General features: G+C 42.9%; 1 protein-coding gene across 1 annotated transcript in view; it reads left to right on the top strand.

Moving 5' to 3' along the window:
• Positions 1 to 24,689, top strand: part of SMYD3 (SET and MYND domain containing 3) — a 451,319-nt gene that overhangs the window by 15,900 nt on the left and 410,730 nt on the right. The window lies entirely within an intron of this gene.

Genomic DNA, 24,689 nt, shown 5'->3' with positions numbered 1-24,689 from the left:
TCGGTGAAACAACTTTTTTTATCAGTTGTCCTAGTGACTGATCTGTAACTTAGGGCTGTAGGACCTAAGACTTAGCAACTCCATCTTTATTTGATGGGTGTTCAATTTCTCGGAGTATGTAGGTAGATAAGTTTAAAAAAAACCAAACAAACCAAAAAGAAGAAAAAAGATTGAAATAAATGAAATCTGTGTATCCACTTGCAAAATGGTGAGAAAAGCAAGTGAAAACTACCAACATTAAATTATCAACTGCGTGTGGTACTGTTTTCTAGGTAGCCAGAGTACAGTTGTATATGGTTGCATCCAGAGGGTGATGCTCAATGGCTTGATGTCCAGATGGAGTGCAGTGACAAGTGGTATCCCTTAGGGGTCTGTACTGGGACTTGTATGGTTTAATATTTTTTCAGTGATACAGACAGTGAGATGGAATGCACCATCAGCAAGTTGGCAGATGACACCAAGCTGAGTGGTACTGTTGATATGTAGAGGGATGGGATGTCATCCAGAGAGACCTGGTGGGCCCAGGTGAACCTCATGAGGTTCAACAAGAGCAAGTGCAGGGTTCTGTACTTGGGCTGGAATGATCCTCACTATCAATACAGACTGGGCGATGAGGTGTTAGAAAGCAGCCCTGTGGAAAAGGACATGGGTGTACTGATGCATGAGAAGCTGGACATGAGCCTACAGTGTGTGCTTGCAGCCCAGAAGGCAAATCACATCCACACAAAAGATGTGTGGCCAGCAGATCCAGAGAGGTTATTCTGCCACTTTGGTCTTGTGAGACCTCACCTGGAGTCCTGCATCCAGGTCTGGAGCCCTCAATACAGGAAGGGCATGGACCTAATGGAGAGGGTCCAGAGAAGGGCCACAAAAATGATCAGGGTGTTGGAGCACCTCTGCTACAAGGACAGGCTCAGGGAACTGGGGTTGTTCAGCCTGGAGAAGAGGAGGCTCTGGGGAGACCTAATAGTGGCCTTCCAGTACCTGAAGGGGGCCTACAAGAAGGATGGAGAGAGACTGTTTACAAAGGCCTGTAGTGGCAGTATAAGAGGCAATGGCTTCAGACTAGAGAAGAGTGGATTTAGAGTGGATATTAGGAACAAGTTCTTTACCATGAGGGTGGTGGGACACTGGAACAGGTTGTCCTGGGAGGTGGTTGGTGTCCCATCCCTGGAGATACTCAGTGAGGCTTGACAGGGCTCTAGGCAACCTGATCTAGTTGAGGATGCCTCTGCATACGGCAGAGAGGGTTGGACTAGATGGCCTTCAAAGGTCCCTTCCAACCCAGACCACTCTGATTCTATGATCTTTTTCCAAGAGAATAAGAGCTGGTGCCTTCCTCATGCCTCAATGATCTGAAATTTGAAGTTATAGCCTGTTTTGGAGATGTTTTGGCAGTTGCAATTAGTTATTTTTTTCAATGAACATAAAGTTTCTAGCTTCGTCTTCCTTGTGAACACAAGGTCTGACCTTTGGAGATGTGGAAGTGTATCCGCTTCTGTTGAAGTGACTAGACATTGGACATAAGGCACAGGAGATGCATCATCTTATAACACTGAGCTGTTTCGCTTCATTTGTAACCTAACCAGGATGTGAACTCAAGTTTCAGGAAATGAATGCTTATTCTTGCTGTTCTCTTTCCAAAAGATCATGTGGTGAATTAGAAAATTATACTTCAAGAGTACATGAGAACTCAGAACATCTGTTACAGCACTGGTGAAATGTCCATTTCACCAACGCCTGGCAAAAGTCAAATAAATCCTTTGCATCTCCATATATTTTGGTATTGCATTTTTATCTTACCCCTTTTACTTTTTGCTTTTCCCTTGTAAATTTTTCCTTTCTAGTTGACAAAATACCTGAAACAGGAAGATTGCAGCATTTTTTCAGGACCGTAGGATTATTAAATACAAAGAAACAAAACCCCCCAAACATTTTCTAAAGTTACTTCTGCTTCAAATTTGGACTCCAGGTTTGGATCTCAATGCTTATAAAATCAAGCTTTAATTTTTAAAGCTTCATTTATATACAGTATATGTACAAGGAAGAGCTGTGTGTGGGTGTGGTTGTCTTTTGGGTGTTTTTTTTTGGTTTTGGGTTTGGTGTTTTGTTGGGTTTTTTTGAGGGGGTGTATGTGTGCTTGTTCTTCTGCTCTTGTGAAGTATCACAGAATGTTAGGGGCTGGAGGGGACCTCGAAGGATCATCTAGTCCAACCTCCTCTCCCAAAGCAGGACCACTTAGACCAGGTCACACAGGAATTCATCTAGGCAGGTTTTGAATATCTCCAGAGAAGCAGACACCACAACTCTCCTGGGCAGTCTGTTTCAGTGTTCATCAATGTCGTGGGATGGAAGGTAAGGCCGAGAAGCCTCCTCCCTTCCCCCTTGTAAGGTAAAGGGAAAGAAACTTGAAGGGAAAGGAAAAAAAAACCTCACAAGCTGAATTAGCAAAGCAGTGGAGCTATATTTACAAAGCAATGTAGAGAATGCAGGGGATTATTTACAATATCTACAATATATACAAAGATATACAACAGAGTAACACAGAAATGAGAGTAACCCCTCTCGGCAGAGAGGGGTCCCCCACCTCCGCTCTCCCCTCTCTCCCCCCCTTTCCCCAGAATGGGATAGAAAGAGAAAGGAAAGAGAGGAAAAAAAAGTTAGAAGCAGTTCGTGTTAATTGGAAGGGAGTTAGTATACAGGCCTGTTATCTGGTTTTCAAGGCCGAGGCCTTGGCAGAAAGCCCAGCACAGGCAAAGCTGCTGCACGAAGCAAAGACGGAAGCAAGACTGACTGAGAAGTGCTGGAAATGTCCACTTCACTCCCACTTCAGAAGGTGCTTCCTCCCACTCTTCCAATGAAATTAGTTTAGACTATTCCTTCCGTTTACCAACTTCCGTCCACCATATTCCCTTTCTTAAGGGGGCAACGTCAACCAGCCACAATCACCCTCACAAAGTTTTTCCTTGTGTTTCTGTGGAATTTACTATGCTTCAACTTCCAACCATGGCCCCTGTCACGGTCCGGAGACATTAGATGTCTCGGTCCGGAGACATAGTTCTTTTAAATATTCCCGTGTTGTGAAATTAAAGGCACAAACGAGGCCAAAGTATCAACAGCTAGACTATTTATTACATAAAGTGGACATAAGAAAAGAAGAGGGAGAAAATAGAGAAAGTGGACATAAGAAGGGAAAGGGAGAAAAGAGAGAGAGAGAGACGAGAGATAGAAGAGGAAAGGAATTATATTACCACACCCCTCATCCCCCCCAGGACAGTTAAAGTCTGTGGAGGAAAGGTGCTGCAGGAGATGTTTGGTTTGTAGAGAAACCGTGGTGAGGCTTTTGCTGGAGAACAGCTGTGGTCCTCTGGGGAGATGTTGGGTTGATACAGGAACAGTGCTGAGGCTCCTCTGGGCAGCCTGGGTCTGTAGAGGGCTGGAGCTGTGGTCCTCCGGGCAGCTTCTGTTCTCCGGAGCAGCATTGTCCCGGCTTCTCAGCGGCCTGGCCCGTCTCCTGTGTTTTTCTTCATCTCCATTTTTCTCCCCGTTTTTCTCCTCTGTTTCTCTCCTTTGTTTCTCTCTACAAACCAGTAGTTGCTCAAGTCTTTTATACAGTTTTTTAGTCCTTAGGTATGTAGTCAAATATTGTCCCTCAGGAATTCCAGTGGCAGGAAATCTGTGTGTTTAGGCAAGACCCTGGCTGGAGGAGGGGGGAATCTCCGTCTACCCTGTCTCCATCCAGACAAAGCTCAGGAAACAGGTGGTGATTATCTTGCCCTAAAGGTGTGATGGCTGGGTCCTTGGGTCCATTGTTGTAGTCCCGTGTTATCACGATGCAATCACAAGCTGATTTGCATCCAGGATTGGTGGACAGGATTCTTTCCACCTTCTTTCCAGTGGCTCTGCTATCACTTTTATCTTTGTTGACTCACATAGAGAGAGACAAACTTATTAGACTCTCACACCACCCCGTCAATCAAAGATAAAAGGAAGAAAGAAAGAAAAAGAAAGGAAAGAAGTGGAAAAGAAAGGAAAGAAGTTTTAAACAATTTTTGCAATAGACATAAGTTTTGATTGGCTAACAGCACAAATCTGTTGTACACCATCATTAGACACAAACTGCATATTGGACACTACATGTTGAATCACTGTATACAACAGGGATTTATACAAGATTGACAATGCTAAGAAAATATAACAAAATTAAACAAGGTAATTACACAAGGTGAAAGCATCCTTGTTCCTCCTAGAAGCCAGGAGAACAAACAAACCCATACCCCCCCACCCCGTCAGTCCTTCAGTTTGGAATTGAAGTGAGAGCTTCAGTCCAGATCTGAATGTCTGCGGGGTTATGGAAAGTACAGTCCTTGAAGAGATGTCTTCTGTGATGCAAAACTTGAGAAGTCTTCCATATTGTAGCAAGACAAGTCCTTCTGACAATACATCAGGTAGTCTTCAGCATTAGAACTTAAATTTAGCATTAGAACTTAAATAAGAAACACAAATAAGAAACACAACCTTGAAACATACAAAACTGGTATTTCCAGGTTACCATTCAGAGCCACCCTCTCAGGTGATAATTACTTTGAATGGGCCTGTAAGTATCGTTGATTGTTTCAGGTTCTCTCAAAGCCAAGCTAAACACAAACAAAAGCCTTTTTCCAAACCAAGTACAATTTTTTGGTGATCTCCTGACTCATGCTTCACCCCCCAATTCACCGCTGGGAAGTGAAGCCCTTAGTTGCCCTGGGGGCCATATCCCTCCCCTCATCAAACGGTCCCACCAAGAGGGGAGCAGTGACCTCAGCCCTCTTTTTAGGCTCGGGCCAGCATTTCACAATGATTTCTAATTGCCTCGTGGCTACCCCATCAACCACTTCTTTTGGAATACGTTTCTTCTGACCCACCCCCCACCAAAATTGCCGGGTATTCAAGTGTTCCCTGCCTTTAGCCAGGTGCCTACTAGGAATACGGCGCATCTGGCCCTGGGGGCTTGGTGGGTGAGTCATTTTCACATGTCTCAAGCCTCTAGTTTGAGGTTTTTTCATTTCCTCAGGTACACTATACTGCCTAGCATAATCTAGTAACTCCCTCCCCACGTCTTGCCATGTCCTGGAAGAAAGTGGGGTATTAGCTATTTCTTTTTGAAGCTGGATACCTCTTATTTTAAGCAAGTCATTGAGACCCCTGATCAAAGGAGTCATTCTGTTTGCATCCACCAGGACAGAAAGAGGGGATTCAAAATGATGTTCTAGTTCCCTTTCATATATCATCTGCAGGCATGCAGCTTTTTGCACATTCTCCATTATCTGATTCATCCCTCCCCGCAGAATTAGGGGTTCACCCCTCTCCTTTGGATCAAACCCCCCTGCCCAATAGGCAGCTCTTTGCGTAAGACTCCAGGCTCCACTTCTGTTTTTTGTAGTTAGAAAAACATTATCACCCCAATAGCCCATGGCTTCAGCTTCTGTTAACAGAATCTGATCACCTCCAGTTTTTGAAACTCGCCAGACATATTCCACCTCAGATTCCTCAGCAGAGTGTGCAAATTCTGCACGAATTTTGGCCAATTCAGTGTAGGAGAAAGGCATTTCTTTGGTTGTGATAGTGGGGGTAACCTCCCCATCCTCATATAAAACTTCAGTTTTAATGAGAGGTCTGATATGCGCAGCAGCTTCCTTAGCCGCTGTCAATTCTGCCCGAGGGCACATAGGGGCAGACTCCGAGTAATTCACACCCTCTTTTGAGTCCAAATACGAATTTTGCCTCCTCTCCTTTTCCAATTGAATTTTAAGATCTGCCACTACGTCTTTCAAAGTGGCAACATGGCTTTGTAGTGACGAAACTAAGTCCTGCAAAGAGGAAATAGTTATACTTTCCTGTTCATGCCATTCCTCTTTCTCCTTCACTGAGGCGGCTAAACAGGCACCTAAAACCGCACAAATAAAACCTTTGCCTTTCCCGGCTTTTGCTCGTGCATCTTTCTGCAGGGCCACAATTCTATCAGCCACACTCTGGAAATTATGCCAATTTTCACGGGCCCAGTCAAGTACCTGTAAAGATGGGGGGGCACCGTGAACTTCTAAAAGGTTAAAAAGCTTCTCACTCCCGGCCATCTCTTTTGTTTCAGAAAGCATTTCTTAATAGGGCACTAAGTTTCACGGGGAAGTCAGATCAAAACACTGTTTGTACCAGCAAAATCTTCTCCAGGAAAAACGTACACTTTTAAAAGGCTTACTCCAAAATAATCTTCTCCAGGAAAAATGCACAATAGATTTCTCAGGAGAGGTCACACACAAGAAAAAACAACAACAACCTGGGCTTCTCAAGGAAGTCACACTATTTCCCTGAGAGAACCCACACTTGCAAAAGCTTCTTAGCTTTTGTACCTCAATTTTTTTTGTTACACTAGGACAACAACCCTGTGATTCTTAGGGAAGAGTTACTCTGTTTCCCTGAGCGAACACACACCGGCAGAAGTTTCTCAACTTTTGCTTCAATACTGGGCTTCTCGGGAAAGCCACACTTTACAAATATCACCAACACTGGGTTTCCTAAAAGAGGGTACAGAGGATTCTCGAGGAGGTCACACTATAAAACCAACAGTTGTACCCCGGATAATCTTCCCCGAGAAAGCACACACATTTAAAGCTTTTGAGAACTCCCACACAGTCTCTCTGAAAATTTCGCTTCGTCCTTCTCCGGCCACTTCCCTCGCGGGCGAGTGGAAACGCAAATCTGGACTCCACTCTCGCTTCGTACTAAAAGTACGTCTCAGGCACACACACACATTTCGGGGTTCTCAGAAATGCAATAATTTTGCTGTGATACTTTTCACTGCACGGGAATCCTGCCGACTACGCCATTTAAATGTCACGGTCCGGAGACATTAGATGTCTCGGTCCGGAGACACAGTTCTTTTAAATATTCCCGTGTTGTGAAATTAAAGGCACAAACGAGGCCAAAGTATCAACAGCTAGACTATTTATTACATAAAGTGGACATAAGAAAAGAAGAGGGAGAAAATAGAGAAAGTGGACATAAGAAGGGAAAGGGAGAAAAGAGAGAGAGAGAGACGAGAGATAGAAGAGGAAAGGAATTATATTACCACACCCCTCATCCCCCCCAGGACAGTTAAAGTCTGTGGAGGAAAGGTGCTGCAGGAGATGTTTGGTTTGTAGAGAAACCGTGGTGAGGCTTTTGCTGGAGAACAGCTGTGGTCCTCTGGGGAGATGTTGGGTTGATACAGGAACAGTGCTGAGGCTCCTCTGGGCAGCCTGGGTCTGTAGAGGGCTGGAGCTGTGGTCCTCCGGGCAGCTTCTGTTCTCCGGAGCAGCATTGTCCCGGCTTCTCAGCGGCCTGGCCCGTCTCCTGTGTTTTTCTTCATCTCCATTTTTCTCCCCGTTTTTCTCCTCTGTTTCTCTCCTTTGTTTCTCTCTACAAACCAGTAGTTGCTCAAGTCTTTTATACAGTTTTTTAGTCCTTAGGTATGTAGTCAAATATTGTCCCTCAGGAATTCCAGTGGCAGGAAATCTGTGTGTTTAGGCAAGACCCTGGCTGGAGGAGGGGGGAATCTCCGTCTACCCTGTCTCCATCCAGACAAAGCTCAGGAAACAGGTGGTGATTATCTTGCCCTAAAGGTGTGATGGCTGGGTCCTTGGGTCCATTGTTGTAGTCCCGTGTTATCACGATGCAATCACAAGCTGATTTGCATCCAGGATTGGTGGACAGGATTCTTTCCACCTTCTTTCCAGTGGCTCTGCTATCACTTTTATCTTTGTTGACTCACATAGAGAGAGACAAACTTATTAGACTCTCACAGCCCCTTGTTCTGTCATTGGGCGTCACGGAGAAGATCCTGAGTCCATCCTCTTGGCACTCACCCTTTACATATTTTTAAACATGAATGTGGTGACCCCTCAGTCTCCTCCAAGCTAAGAGCTCCAGCTCGCTCAGACTCTCTTCATATGGAAGATGTTCCACTCCCCTGATCATTTTTGTGGCTCTGCACTGGACTCTCAAGCAGTTCTCTGCCCTTCCTGAACTGGGGGGCCCAGAACTGGACACAATACTGCTGATGTGGCCTCACCAGGGCAGAGTGGAGGGGGAGGGGAACCTCTCTCGACCTACTGTCGACTCTGTGGACTCTCTTCTTCCACTTGAGTTTGCTGAGTAGTTCCCTAGTTAATTGTGCAGGTCTCCTGGCTCCCTTTCTTGATTTCCTGCTTGTTGGGATGCTCAGATCTTGAGCTTGGAAGAAGAGGTCCTTGAATATTAATGAACTATCATGGACACCTTTGGCCCTTCTAGTATCCTGTCCCATGAGTTTTCCCCTAGCAATTGCTTGAAAAGGCCAATTTGGCCCTGCTGAAGTCCAAGGTTTTGATCCTGCTCAATATTCTGCTCCACCAGACAAAATCCTGAACTCCATCTTGTGATTGCTGCAGCCAAGGCTGCCCTCAACCTTCACTGCTTCAACCAGACCCTCAGAAGTTTAGCTCTGCAGGATTACTCAAAATTCAACCCAGCTGTTGAAGGAACAGAAAGATGAAGAGAGAGTTCAATCACTCTGTGTAAGATGGGGCTGGTTGTGTTCAGACAGGCACTGGTTGATCTGCAGGTTCTCCCCAAGATATAAACATAGCCTCAGTGCTTGTCATCTTTCTGGCAGACAAAGTTACCTTTAAATGATATCTTTTATTGGGAATTGTCTAGCAGAATGTGAACAATGGACACAGGCCACTATGGCTAGAAGTTGCTCAACTTTAGAGGTCATAAATTAGAAGCCAATCTATTGCTTACAGTGCTGAAGTGTTTAAAACTACTTCCGTAGACACAGACTATAATCTGAATCTCTGTATGTGTCTAAGAAATAATTATTTGCTTGGTGCCTTCGCTGATAATTCTGCCAGCCTGGAAATGAAATTGCTAATGAGAAACAAAATGGCCATGAAGAACTGAAAACATGGAGTGTGATTGAGGCTCTGAAGAAGCAGTGCAGTTTCTGCTTTAAATAAAACCACTCTCATTTGGAGAGTCTCAAGCTGTGCCATGGGAGGTTTAGGCTGGATGTTAGGAAGAAGTTTTTCATAGAGTGATTGGCCATTGGAATGGGCTGTCCAGGGAGGTGGTGGAGTCACCATCACTGGAGGTGTTTAAGAAAAGACTGGATGGGGCTCTTGGTGCCATGGTTTAGTTGATGAGATGGTGTTGGGTGATGTGTTGGACTTGATGATCTTGAAGGTCTTTTCCAACCTGCTTCTATTCTACTAATTTAGGTATTGTACTTCAGGTATAAAATCCTGTGTACAAAACCTATGTGCATTGGCTACAGTTGCTGTAAATAACTGGTTATTTACATAATTTCTTTGTGACCATTTCTGTGATTGCTGGACTTTCTGTGAAATGCTTTTGGTGGCAATGAATGAATGAATTTAAAGCATATAGAATATAGTGGTTTGATTTCCTCCTGCTAGTATGTATTACATAACCAGATGAGATTATTATTTTTTTTATTTTTTTTTTTTTAATCAGAGAGACTGACTTTGTTCTTAACTAAGGTGGAAACCTTAGAATTTACTTAGTTGTTTTGCTGTATCTGATGTTGCGTGGAACTTTTCTTCCCTGAATCAGGAATTTTTGTGGTATTTTTTTAATGAGTTTTTGTAGTGTGTATTGTTGTAAACCTAGTAGAATTATTATCCAAGATGATCTGTGGTTGTCCTTTCCTACAGAACAATCCAAATCAATGAGTATGTATGCAAATTTATTAAAAATATCTAAGAAAACTCCCCCTAATTTTTTATAGCTGTAAGTCTTCTCTATTCATAGTGGAACCCTTGTAGTGATTTTACTGGTCTGAACTATGGGCACTGCCCCACTCAAAGACAGTTTTGATTTCCTCAAAGTATAACTGATGAAAATAAACTTACATTATTGCCTAAGGTATGTATGTTTAACTTGAAATCTGTATTGATTTGGGTCCAGGAGGGGCAAAGGACAAAGGATGAAATAATTTTTGTAGAATAATGATCAAATTTCCAATAGAATAGAATAAACCAGGTTGGAAGAGACCTTCAAGATCAGTGCGTCTAACCCATCATCCAACACCACCTAATCAACTAAACCATGCAACCAAGCACCCTATCAAGTCTCCTCCTAAACACCTCCAATGATGGCGACTCCCCTACCTCCCCGGGCAGCCCATTCCAATGGGCAATCTGTACTCTGCTAAGAATAATCATTCTGTTTTAAAGTTACAATTAATATTTTGGTGTTGTTAGGAGGTTTACTTCGAAGTGTTAAATGTGGATGTTTCATTGCTTAGCTTCATCATCAATGATGCAGCCTCCATGGTACTAGCATGGTGCTGCTAATCATTGGGTTGTGTATCTGGAATCCTGATACCATTGGTGCCTGAGTTTTGGAATCCCACAAGTAATTTGGGGGATAGAAAGGATGGCTGTGGTTTTGTCGAGGGTTGAGGGGAAGGCCCAGCCTTCTCCCCCCCCACCCCCCCCGTAAGGTGAAGGGGAAAAAAAAAAATGAAAGAAAGAAAAAAAACCCACATCTGGATTAGCAAAGGAAATGTGCTGTATTTACAAGTGGTTTAGGAAGTGCAGGTTTATATACAACATTTACAGTATTTATAATATATATACAGAAATATACAACAAAGTAACACAGGAATGAGATTCCCTTCTCTGCTGAGGAGGGTTCCCCACCCCTGTACCCCCTTCTCTTCCCTTTTTCCCCAGAGAGGGTTAGAAAGAGAGAAAAGGAATAATTGTTAATTAAAAGCAGTTATATGTTAGTAGAGGCCTTATCTGCTCAAGGTCAGTCCAGAAGCCGCAAGCTGCGAAAGGAGAAAGTGCAAGACTGAACTGAGACTAGTCTCACTGGGAATCAAAACTTAAGGCAGTGCTCTGCCTCTCCAACAATGAAATTCGTTTAGACCTGTCTTTTGTTTATAAAACGTTTGGCATGGTGTCCCTTTTCTTAAAGGCACAACCTCAAACCGTCACAGGTTTGCAAGAGAAAACTTTGCTATCTAAACATTAGAATTTCTTTTGCTGTGCAACTGTTATTTCAAATAAAACTCTGCATTAAAAAACAGACTTGAGGCTCACTAATTTCTTTTGAAGAGCCAAGATGTTGACTTGCTGGAATGTGTCCAGAGAAGAGCAGCAAAGCTGGTGAGGGGTTTGGAGCGCAAGCCCTATGAGGAGAGGCTGAGGGACCTGGGGTTGCTTAGCCTGGAGAAGAGGAGGCTCAGGGGAGACCTTATTGCCATCTACAACTACCTGAAAGGTGGTTGTAGACAGGCAGGGGCTGGTCTCTTCTCCCAGGCAACCAGAACAAGAGAACACAGTCTCAAGCTGCACCAGGGGAGGTTTAGGCTGGATGTTAGGAAGAAGTTTTTCTATAGAAAGAGTGATTGGCCATTGGAATGTGCTGCCCTGGGAGGTGGTGGAGTCACCATCACTGGAGGTGTTTAGGAAGAGACTGACTGGGGTGCTTGGTGCCATGGTTTAGTTGATTAGATAGTGTTGGAGGTTGGACTCGATGTTCTCAAAGGTCTTTTCCAACCTGGTTAATTCTATTCTAGTCTATCTTCATAATAAGACAGGTACACAGAAAGGAAAAGGAAGGAGAGCAGCACCATCATGATGCAGTGAAATACAGTCAGCCCTGTAATAGGACAAGAGACAACGGATATAAACTACAGCACAGGAAGTTCCACCTGAACATGAGGAAGGAAGTCTTTACTGCAAGGGTCACAAAGCACTGCAACAGGCTCCACAGGGAGGTTGTGGAGTCATCTCCTCTGGAGACTTTCAAGGCATGTCTGGATGCATTCCTGCTCTAGATTCTATGGTCCTGCTCTGGCAGGGGGTTTGGGCTCAATGATCTCCAGACATCCCTTCCAAGCTCTAACAACCTGTGACCCTGTAAATATTTACTACCCAACTATTTTTGGCCAGAAATACTTCACACATGTAGAAGCTATTTAAAAAAAAAAAAAAAAAAAAAGTTAGTTTCCATTGAAAATGAAGCACAATTTCTAGTCTTCCTTCCTTCTTATTAACCCATTTAAACATGAGACATACAAAATAAATGTTGAATCAAATCACAAATACTGAACGAATCACATAATAATCACACCTGCACACTTAGAATGAATGGGTTCAACATGAGTTATAGTGTGACAAATAAAAGCTATGTGTCATATTCCAATTTTGCCATAAGGATTGTTAACACAGTAATGTTCTAATCACAGAAGTATTACCATTTGCAAACATTAACTGCAGGCATAAATAGCTATGGCAAATAGCCCCAAAGTAAACTGGCATTTTGTACACCTTTAAAAAACTTTCAGCAGATGTTACTTCATGGTGTGCCTGTTGACTATAAGCTGAAATGTGGGGTTGTGTTTGGTTTGGGTTTTTTTCTGTTTACTAAAAATCTGTCAGTTGAATGACAATTTTTGTTCAAAACTAAACATGCCCACCCAGGCATGAACATACATGTTCTGTTTGTTCTCAGAGGCCATGTGGCAGCAGCCCAGCCAACCAATTACAACGAAGATTTAAAATGGCATTTGGCAAACACATAATTTTTTGGTTTTTTAATAAAACAGTGATAGTACAAAGAACAGATGCAAACTATGAACTACAGTGTAGAAAGCAAAAGTAACATCTCTGATAATCGATACCTAGCTTTTTTTAAAGAATTACCTGTGAACTTAAAATCACCTTGAAGGTTAAAAATGTCTTGTAAGGTTGCTTGTACTATCAAACGTATCTAATAAGGGCAAAGTGCATGGTGCCCACTGTCAAATTAATCGTTCAACCAAGAATCAGTAAGTAAAAGGCATTTGCTCTGTTATGCTTCATTGCTCAGTTACATCTTTGATAACTGCCTCATGGGAGTTTATGGATCCTACATGACCCCTGTCAAAACTCAATTGACGATTTCTCTGCAAATTCTATTAGAAATGGTCTCTGCATCACTGCCTACAATAATCAAGAGTCAGATTTATGTATAAGCATTTTGTTTTAGTCTAGGGAAGGGGGCATTCACAAGGTTATTGGAAAAATGGTACAAGCCCTCAGCTTCTGGAGATGATTTCCAGCAGGTGTAAGGGATAGCTACCCCTTCAAGGAAGATATGAGGGGTCTTCTAGGAAGATGGATCACCATGGAGAAAGGCATCTGTGGGGATTTGAACTAGCAGTTTCTCAGTTCCTCTTAAGAGATAAGGCAAAACAAAGAGTTGTATTTGGGGCCCCAAACTGGGGGATGGAACCTTTCTGGTATGGGTGTGACCGTTTGAGGCTGTGCCTTTAAGAAAGGGACATTTGCTGAAACACTCTGGCTGAATGTTTTGAAAAACAAAGATAGGTCTAGACAAATTTCATTGGTAGAATGCAACTTTAAGTTTTAGTTCAGTTGGAATTTTTCCTCAGTTCCTCTCAGTTCTCCCTTTCCAGCCTGTCTGTTTCTGAGCAACTAGCCAGAATGACCTTGAGTAACAGATAAGCAAAACTGATCCCTGCATGCGCTTGGAGGCCTAATAAGAATTCTCTTCCTTAATAACTGCCTTTTCTCCTTCTAACCCTTTTTGGGAAAAAAAAAGGGGAGGTAGGGGGAGAGAGGGGGGTACAGGGGGGGACCCTCCTCTGTCCAGAAGAGGGAGTTTTGTTCCTGTATTATTTTTCTTTGCTGTATATTTCTGTATATATTGTAAATACTGTACATATTGTGTATATATAACCTGCATTCCATATTGCTTGTGAATACAGCTCTACCCTTTGCTTCTCTGACTGGGCTAGCTGTGATTTTCTTTCTTTGTGGGGGAGGGAGAGCTGGGCCTTCTCTCAACCACCACATATATGGGTCTGAAAGAGGCAACTGTCTTATTTGTGTCTTGACCTCACAAGCTAAGTGGAAAGGAATGTATGCTTATGTTATTAGTGTAGCTGCAAGACTTGTTATCTTTACCCATATATTATGCCAATTATGTTAGAATGAGCTCATTGACACAGCTCTGGTCTTTGTATCTTTTGTGTTACATCACCTATTTTAGGCAGGTATACAAGGCCCTCAGATGCTATAATAAACATCTTCAATTATCATATTGGAGTCCATGACCAATCCACCATGACAGGCATCCAGTACTAGAGGGCAGCAGCCGTGCTGGAAATGCTTTACAATGACATGGATTTACATGACACTCAACCTACAGACCTAGATGAAGTTGTATGTACACCAGCCATGTGGAGAAAGTTTCTACACAGTGTACCATATTCATATGCCAGCTCCTTTGCAATAGCAACCTGGGCCGCAATATATAGCTAACAACAAACAGTGGATGAAAGGGTTAGCCTGCTCCAGCAGTATGAATGGTCTCACTTCTCATGTACAGGCCTGTTTCAGCTGTGAAGGAACTGTCCTGGAAGATCAAGCAAATCTAAGAGAACATGTTCTATTCCCCACCTATATATAGAGGATACAGTCTCGAGCTCTGCCAGGGGAAGTTTAGGCTTGAGGTGAACAGAAAGTTCTTCACAGAGTTGTTACCCATTGGAATAGGTTGCCCAGGGAGATGGTGGTGTCACCATCCCTGGAGGTGTTCAAGAGGGGATGGGACGTGGCACTTGGTGCCATGGTTTTGTTGTCATGAGGTCATGGGTGACAGGTTGGACTTGATCTTTGAGGTCTCTTCCAACCTTATTGATTCTATGATTCTGTATGGTCCCATGCTTCAGCCATGAAGAGGCAAGCGCTTCCCTATCCAAGGGAGAGAATCTGAGAGGTACACACACACACCCTGTGGTTTTACTTACATGACCACAGGAAGGACATGAGGAACAAGGACAAAAAATCCACTTCTATCCTAGCTGTGCAAGTCCATGAATTCCAGGGACATTCTCCCCAGAAGAACGCTACCCTGGTTGCCAGTGGAAAGTCACCCAAAAAGAGCAGAACTGACACTGCTTCTGATCCTCCTGAAGGGACTCCCAAAGCATCTTCACAGAATGCAAGTGATTCCAGTCAGAATTAGAGAGGCGCTGCCTCCAACCCATGAGAGTATAAAGCTTTTAGTAGATAACAGGGGCACAGTGCACTCTGATACACCACCAAACTATGAGGGGTGGAACCCACTTTAAAAATACACTACTACCATATGTGTGGCACACAAAATATTTAATACATATGTAAAACTTACTACTTCAATTGAAATAAAAAAAATAAACCACATCTCCTAAAAACAAGGCCATAGAGCAGAAAAACTACCCAGTGTCTACATATGGCCATGATCAGAATCTTTAAATGAATATAAAAAAATTTTAGACTGCCTTTGAATCTTGGAATTCTATCCATTTACTTGGAAGAGCTTACACAATGAAGGTAGCAGTTGTGAAATGCCTAGACTCTGTCAGAATTTCCCACTTATAGTCACTACTGTATTTTAAATACTTTAAAAAATTATTACAAATTTAAATCTGCCTCGTAAGGAAAAAAAGTCTTGCTTCAGTGAAAGAACTCCAGACATTTCACATTGAGTATCAATCATTACATTCTCGCAAGGACAGTTTTCTTAATAATAGAAATGGAAGGAATACTCAATGTGAGTAAATTTACTGTCCAGAACTAAATACATTACCTGGATTAATGCACTTAACTTGAAATAGAATGTCTTTTTTTCCCTACTATTATAACTACATCCTTGAAAAAGTCTCCATTTTAAAAGATAGAATAGAATTAACCTATCATCCAACACTACCTAATCAACTAAACCATGGCACCAAGCACCCCAGCCAGTCTCTTCCTAAACACCTCCAGTGATGGTGACTCCACCACCTCCCAGGGCAGCACATTCCAATGGCCAATCACTCTTTCTATAGAAAAACTTCTTCCTAACATCCAGCCTAAACCTCCCCTGGTGCAGCTTAAGATTGTGTCCTCTTGTTCTGGTCCTGGTTGCCTGGGAGAAGAGACCAGCCCCTGCCTGCAATAAGGTCTCCCCTGAGCCTCCTCTTCTCCAGGCTAAGCAACCCCAGGTCCCTCAGCCTCTCCTCATAGGGCTTGCACTCCAAACCCCTCACCAGCTTTGTTGCCCTTCTCTGGACAAGTTCCAGCAAGTCAACACCTTTCCTAAACTGAGGGGCCCAGAACTAGACACAGTGCTGAGTACAGGGCCAGAATGACCTCCCTGCTCCTGCTGGCCACACTATTCCTGATACAGGCCAGGATGCCATTGGCATCTTTGAGCCTTCCTGTTTGATGGCATCTCCCTCCCTAAAAGCTTTTTGATATGGAGTGCTATTTAAATGGTTCTGCCAGACATGGCAATGAACACCGCATTGAAATGAACAGCCTAGGATGCAATAAGTTTTAAGTTGCCCAGCTGCTGTTGTGAGGCATCTGCATTCAGCGCTCAGTTAGCGTTATAGCTTAGTGGGGGTCAAGCAGGGGAAGCTTCAAGCAACTATAATGTACTGTTTCCTCCTTTTGCAGTGATTGTACTTCTGAAAATGTTGACTTTTCCAAGATGAGAGAACCAATAATTATTAAAGAATCAACAACTTTCCCCCTTCCTCTTCAAAATTAATTGAATGATGAAATATTGTGCAAAAGGTGTGTCATGGAGCTTTTGTTCATGTGTTCATATGTTTTCAGAAGCTCCTGTGCTTATGAAGCTGGGAGGGTTGTAATGGAGATTTTAGAAAAGCAGGAAAGTAAACTAGGGAAGGTTATTCAATAATCTGAGTGCAGAGGACTGAACCTCTGACACCATAAATACTATTTCCCATCTTCAGAATACACCACACAATGTCTAATGCCTCTAGTTCCTTCCAGAACTACTGTATTTAAAAATATAAAAAAAAAAAAATTACAATTTTCCTTTTTCTTCCAGTAAAAACTGTGTCAGATTTTCTTCTGCAGCTTACAGCATCTGGTATATTTTTAACAGCTTTTATGATTTTGAGGCTAAGCAAAAAGATGCTTTAAAAATGAAAGTATTTTAGGTTTTGATTGGCTAAAATGGTCAGTACCATAGTTTGCTGTAAGATTCTTCTGTATTGTTGCAGCTCTGTTTGTTACAGAGGACACTTTTAGATCCTGGCTTATGGTAAATCACTGTACACCAATGGAGTAATGTGAAAACAGCAGTAATATGTGAAACAACTTAATGTCCCTGTGATCTTAAATTTTAAATTGTCTTTGTGCTCTTTATGATGATTAACCCTGATCTAGAAGCCAGATGACTCTTTGACAACTCTTGTATAAGCAGTAAATCCCCAGTTCTCTTTTCTGACTTGAGGGAGCAAAGAAATTGTACTCTGGATTAGTTCTTGCTGTTTTTAATAGCAAATGGTTCAACCTAGATGCAAACTCTATACTGATAAGGTAATCTCTTTCCATTTGCAGTACATTTTTGCTATTTGTTCTTTGTAAACCATTTAGCAAGGAGTATTGACTAATGTAGATTACTCCATAATTAGTGCTCACAGGCAGTATGGTTGGAGCCGTTGGAGCCATGTTGGAAGGGAAAATTTATCAGCAACATGACTTGTGTAGAAGAACTGAAGTGCAAGCTCTAAAGTGTATTAAATTGCTGTGTTTATCATCTACCTAAATGCTACTGTCAGTTCTCCAACTGCTTTATGTGCAACTGTTCCTCAAAGTGAGGCAGGAGTATCGTGCATTTTATTCATAACAGATTGAACATGAGGCTATTATCAGTAAGGCATTTGATGGTGAAGCTTACTCCCCAAGTCAGGAACCTAGAAATAGGTATTCTGTAGCAGATTGCGAAAGGGCTTTTCAAAATGACCATCAGCAGTGTAGATGCACAATGGAGCATCTGTGCAACCATCAAGGAGTCATTTATATGCATTAGTGAGAGCGTTGGTCTTTTGTGTGAATCCTGTGGGGGCATGCAAACACAGCTTAGCTGTTATTTTACTGGAAGATTTCTTGCCAAATTTCATGAAAGTACATGGATTAACATGTAAATGAGATGAGATGAAATGACTAAAAAGTCTATCTGCAAGTCTGCTTTACTACTGGGACTTGTGAGTGTTTATTCTAGAGTTTTTCTTCCATTAAAGTATAGCTTGGCTCCATTTGTCTTCACTTAAAGTAATTACCTGTGTAGCACTAAATGTAGTGTAGCTGCCCCCTGTATAATGCCAGCATCCCTGGCAGGGTGTGGTGATACCCTTGGTATTTGAGCTCAGTGAAGCCTCGGGCACATAAAAGGATCTTGTGGCACCGGTGGTCACAAGAGGAATTTGGAGAGCCCTGAATTGCTGCTGGGAAAGTGGGCGAGACAGCATGGCCTCAGTGAGCAGGGTGCTGCATCCCCTCAACAGTGGTGAAAAGACAGTGGCTACGAGTGCTGTTTCTCTGGTGCCTGCCAGGTCTCCTTTTTCTTTTGAGACTGGCCTCCTGCCAGGGCAACTGGCTGCTGCTATGGCTCTTCCCCTAAATCACTACTGCCCAGTACTCTGGGTACTGCTGCCCAGGATTTTCAAAAGTTGCATGGTTTTCTTGCGCTCTTTTCCTCATTCCTTGCGCTCTTTTCCTCATTCCTTGCGCTCTTTTCCTCATTCCTTGCGCTCTTTTCCTCAGTTTGCTTGACATTTTTACCTTTGTTTATTTGGACAGCAACATAATTAACAAAAGTTAAACTCCTAGTGTTCAGTGAGTCCAGAATTTATACTAATGCCACAGTACTTAAAAGTGTTCAGTTCATGACACTGATCCAGGGTCTCTTACAGGTTTATGGAAAACAACTGGTTGCACAGAACTCAAACCAAAGAAGTGAGAGAGAAATTCAATTTTTACTTATTTGCTTAGTTAATTGTTTAGTGTGTGGAAACTCTGACCTCTAGAAGAATCAAACCTACAAGCAATTAGCCCTAGGGGAGAACAATAAAGAAGTCTTCCCTGTCCCTACAAAGTGAAGAAAGGAGGATTTGGGCAGAAAGCTGTTTTGCATAATTGCAAATATTGTATCAGAAAATGCAGCATTTAATGTGAGAACATAGGTTTTGAAGTTGCATCTTGTATTTCAGCCATCACTGACATTTGAGCCTCTATTATATTGCGTTCTATAGTGAGGATTTGTGTACTTTTTCTTCATGATTTTATATCCTGAACATGGAAAGAACATTGATTCATATAAACTTTGCAACAGTTCAGTGATCATTGGAATATATTGTGTTGTGAAATACAGAAGTCAATCATGGTTATTCTGTGTCTTTTAACCTATATAACCTTTCCTTTGGTATGATGAATGAAGAAATGTCTGCCATGAACACTCAAGGAATGTGGATGTGTATACTCTTCAGATGGACTTGGTAAATAATTTCAGCACATGACGAACTACTTTAAACAACATTTCTGTAGTTATTTAATGTGAGATGATTGATCTGTTGTTAATATTCATTAAGTTTTGTACCCAGTGGGTTATTGCAAACATTTTGGGTTTCTGTTCTAAACATAGTAAGCTTCCTGGCAGTATAACAAAAAATTGCATAATCTCTGCTATATATCAATAACAAAATATTTTTTGTGTGACTGTGTTCAGTGATTATTTTTTTTTTTAATGATATCTGCATGTGCTGTTACCACTTCTTCTATCTTTTTCTCCCAAAATACGATTCTTGAATGTGTGGATATATAAAGGGATTTTTTTTCTTGCCTGCACTTCCTTTTTTTTTTTTTCTTTTTTTTTTTCTTTTTTTTTTTCCTTTTTTTTTTTTTTTTTTCCTTTCAAAGTCAACATCTCTGTGAAAACAAAATCACCTTCCCTTCTAAGGCCATATAAAAGTGTTAATGAATTGGCAATCTGTTGTCTTGTTTTTTTTTTTTTTTTTAATCCTTGCCTAAGGCTCTGATTTTGAGTAATTAATTCTTAAGTTTTATGCTGAGTGCAAGTCTCAGGTGTTTTGTTGTCCCCCCCACTATATCCATTGCCCCTTGTCCTGTCGTCACAGGGTGCATGTGAGAAGAGACTGTCCCCTGCCTCTTGACACCCAGCCCTCACATGTATAAGTATTTATTAAATCCCATCTCAGTCTTCTCTTCTCCAGACTAAAAAGCCCCAGGGCTTTCTGCCTCTCCTTACAAGGCACGTGCTCTGGTCCCTTAATCATCTTGGTAGCTCTTCACTGTATTCTCTTCAGCAGATCTGTGTCCCTCTTGAACTGGGGAGCCCAAAATTGGATGCAATATTCTAGGGGAGGTCTCACTAGGGCAGAGTAGAGGGGAAGGAGAACCTCCTTGGAGCTGCTGGACACACTCCTCTTAATGCTCCCCAGGATGCCATTGGCCTTCTTGGCCCCAAGGGCACATTGCTGACTCATGGATAACTTCTTGTCCACCAGGGCTCCCAGGTCCTTCTCCATAGGGCTGCTTTCCAGCAGATCACCTCCTAACCTGTACTGGTACAGTTGATTATTCCTTCCCAGGTACAGGACTCTGCACTTATCCTAGTTGAACCTCATTAGATTCCTTTTTGTCCAGCTCTCCAGTCTGTCCATGTTTCACTGAATAGCCACACAGCCTTCAGGTGTATCAGTCAAGCCTCCCAGTTTGGTATCGTCAACAAACTTGCTGAGCAGACTTTGTCCCCTCATCAATGTTGAACATGACTGGACCTGGCACTGATCCGTGGGGAACTCCACTAGTCACAGCTCTCCAACTGGACTTGGCACCATTGACCACCACTATTTGCACTCTATTTTGTAACCAGGTCCTAATCCATCTGTCTGTTCTTCTATCTCACTTTGTGAGCTTTCCTGAGCTTGCTCACAAGGATGTTATGAGTGTCAAAAGTCTTACTAAAGTCAAGGTAAACTACAGCCACTGCTCTTCCTGCATCTACCCCTTCAGCTGCAACATCATGGAATGCTATCAGATTACTCAAGCATGATTTCCCCTTGGTAAATCCATGCTGATCACTCCTGATCATAATCTTCCCTTCCAAGTGCCTAGAGATGACCTCCATCATTTTTCCAGGGATGGAGGTGAGGCTGACTGGTCTGTAGTTTCCTGGAATGTTTTTCTTGCCCTTTTTGAAGACTGGAGTGACAGTGCCTTTTCTACAGTCCTCAGGCACCTCTCCTGTTTGCCAGGATTTGGCAAAAATGATTGAGAGTGGTAGAGCGACAACATCAGCCATCTCAACACTCATGGGTGATTCTATTAAGTATATCCTATTCTTACTGTTAAAGAGGGTTGTATTATGCTCTTTTAGTAAAACAACTGTTTTGGCACTGCCTAGCTTATGTTAATCAGTGTGATATTTTCATAAGCTATATACTTTGTTTTGGGGTTATGTGTTTATACGCATTTAGTTTTTGGAGATGACTGCATATTTATTTATTTTGGCAATATCATTAATCGTTCAGAAGACTTCTCTCCCTAGATCCCTTAGTTTTTCAGACAGATCTAAAACATCTCTTTGTAACTCTGCCTTGAACACTGCCAACACAAATTCATCTTGGAACCTTTGTCTACAGTTTAAACATTCACAGGCATTTTCAGGGTTTGTGAGTTGTACAAGCATGGTTAATACCAAACATGCTCTTATCTGGATTTCCACCCAAGATTTTGAAAAGCTTTTAGAAATACAAACCTTGCAGTTTCCTAGTCAGGCAGAGGTAAAGAATTGCTCTTGTCTCTTGTGGGATGAGACACTGCTGCTGTACCCCTAATCCATAGTTTAGGATGAGAAGTGCAGAAAAATTATTTTAAATAATTGTATTTCTCTGTGCATGTTGATCCAGCAGTCCTTGGCTTATCTTAGGTGTTGTGGTGGGGTTTTTTGTTTGTTTGGTTGGGTTTTGTTTGTTGGTTTGGGTTTTTTAGTGGTGCTTTATTGTCAAGTCCAGAGTTGGGCCACAAAGATGATTCAAGGGCTTCAACACCTCTGCTGTGAGCATAGGCTGAGGGAGCCTGGATTGTTCAGCCTGGAGAATGGAAAATTCCCAGGAGGACCTTTTAGCTGCCTTCCAATATATGAAGGGAGCCTACATGAAAGCTGGAGAGGGACTTCCCATAAGGGTGTCTAGTGCCAGGACAAGAGGGAATGGCTTCAAACTGAGGGAGAGTAGGTTTAGACTGGATCTTAGGAAGACATTCTTCAGTATGATGGTGATGGGACTCTGGAATAGGCTGCCCAGGGAGTTTGTAGATGCTTCTTCCTTGGGGGTGTTCCTAAGAGCAGGTTGGATGAGGCCTTAAGCAACTGAATCTAGCTGAGAGGTGTGTCTGTCCATAGTGGGACGGTTAGAGTAGATGATCTTTGAGGTCCCTTCCAACCTAAGCCATTCTATGACAACCAGCATGCCCTTAGCCTGTGTGGTGAAGAGGTTATTAAATTTATGAATATGAAATATGAATTATGAAAAATATTATTTTATTAATTATCAAACCATTAATAACCGATGAATCACCAACTTATATACATGTTCTAGTGCACGTTCGTGAAATAGATTCCACAACTGGCTTAGTGTTATGATTATAACGTAATTGAACTATCGATAAACCCTTTCTATATTTATATAACGAAGGGTGCAGTTCTGCCGCTTGGCCACTAGATGGAGACTCGGCGGGACGCGGGCGGCTTCTGGCTATACACAGCAATATTACAATCTTTCTATGCGTCAGCGCTTACTCTGCTAGACGCGGATACTTTGAACTGAGTGCTAGTGGGTGGAAAGCACGTGGACGATATTCAATTCCCTTCAGACAACAGGGATCGGTCCTGGACAGGGTCGGTCCGTGGGGTCGGCCCTCTAAAGTCGGCTCGCACGGCAGGGCGGGACGACGGTGGCCGGTAGATGGGCTCGAACCACGGAAGCAGGCGAAGCTACGGGGGTCGGCCCATCCACGGCGGTTCTCGGGGCTGATGCAAACAGCCTCGGAGAGAGAATGCGGCTGCGTTAGGCGGCGGATTCTCTTTAATGAGGTTAAAGGAGCAACAGGACTCTCAGAGTGGTCCCAGATTCGGTGCAGTATAAGCACGAACAATGCTTTGGTTTTCCCTGGGACCCGCAGGGCTCAGAGCGGCACTCGGCGGCTCCTCAGAGCGGCACTCGGCGGCTCCTCTCCCGCTACGGCGGGGCTAGGCATACGTGGACTCGGTATTGATCAAGTCCCTTCTCCCCGGCAACTGGGCAGATCTTACCCGCGGGGGTTGGTCCAGTCCTCCGGTGGCCCGATGGGCTCTTCCGATCGGCACGACTGGTTGTAGCAATGCTGAGCTCCTCAGGCTCAGCGAAGGTCCTCCCTCTGGGCTTCTTCAACGATGCAGAGGCTTCAAGTATGCGTGCATGTATAACAGACGCTAACAACAATAAGCTCAATGGCAAAGGCTGCAGCTCGAGAGTTACTCTCTCGAGCAATTACAGAGGCAAAATAAATGGGGGGGGGGGGGGGGGGGGGGGGGGCAACGTGTTCACCAACTGGGGTGATACTTATAGCTTCCTCGAGGCTGGGCTTGACCAATAGGCACTCTCATAAGCAACTGGCTTCAGCCTATATAAAGCGTGAAGCTAGAATTATGCCCATACTTGGTGTCAGCACGAGCACTGCATGCGCTGGGTGTGTGCAAGCCTGGCTAATGCCTTGGCTTTTGTCTCCCTCCTAGAGGGAGGGGGAGCTTGCCCACATGCTGGGACAAGATTCAGTATCGGGGCATAATGTGCCTTCACCACAGCCTGACTTGGGTAACAGTAGTGCACAGCAGAGAGGGTGCCGCTGCCCAATCCCTGACTGTGGTTGTTTTAGAACCATTGAAATGCTTACATAATCTTAAGAAGAAAGCAAGAATTATTACTAGGTAAGAAAACAGCTTAATTGAAATGCATACTTTTCCTAATTGACAGTCCTGAACAAACATTTGTCCTTTAAATATCACCTGTTCAGTGCAGAAGCAATGACACCATACTGAAAGCTGCACGTGTGATTTCCCAAATTTAAGTTAAGTAAGTGTGACTGTTTTAGGCTACGCCTTTAAGAAAGGGACAGTTACTGGAACACTCTGGCTGAATGTTTTGGTGTAATAAGGAAAACATATTCTAAACGAATTTCAGTGGTAGATTGGTAGAATGCAACTTTAAATTTTAGTTCAGTTAGAGTCTCAGTTAGTTCAGTCTCTCTGTTCCAGTCTGCCTAAGCAGCTACTATCTTTCCTCAGTGCTGGATGGAATTGACCTTGAGCTAACGAGCTAAGAAACTAATTCTTTCCTTAGTACACGCTTTTAACTAACAGAATTTCCTCCTTAATAATTACTTCTCTCTCTCTAACCCTTTTTGGGAAAAAAGGGAGGAAGGGAGAGAAGGGGGTTTTTGGGGGGACCCTCCTCACTAGAGGAGGGCAGGTTTTCTGTGTTATGTTCTTTGTTGTATATTTCTGTATATATTGTAAATACTGTATATTGTGTATATAGTCATCTGTACTTCAGCCTGCTTGTAAAATATAGCTCTTATCCATTTTGCTTCTCCGACTGAGTTAGCCATGGTTTTCTCTGTGTGTGGGAGAACCGAACTTTCTCTCACTACCACAATAAGTAACACCAAACTATACAGATTGTCTAGAGGTTAGATTTCATATTTGAAATCTGAGTGCTTTCTTGGCTGATGGGAATTTTATTCCATGGTCTG

This window comes from Melanerpes formicivorus, unplaced genomic scaffold (assembly GCF_026170545.1).
Source record: "Melanerpes formicivorus ecotype bairdi unplaced genomic scaffold, bMelFor1.0.p_v2 SCAF_2, whole genome shotgun sequence".
Lineage (NCBI taxonomy): Eukaryota > Metazoa > Chordata > Aves > Piciformes > Picidae > Melanerpes > Melanerpes formicivorus.
Note: the sequence above shows the minus strand (reverse complement) of the source record. Positions and strands in the feature narration are given on the sequence as shown.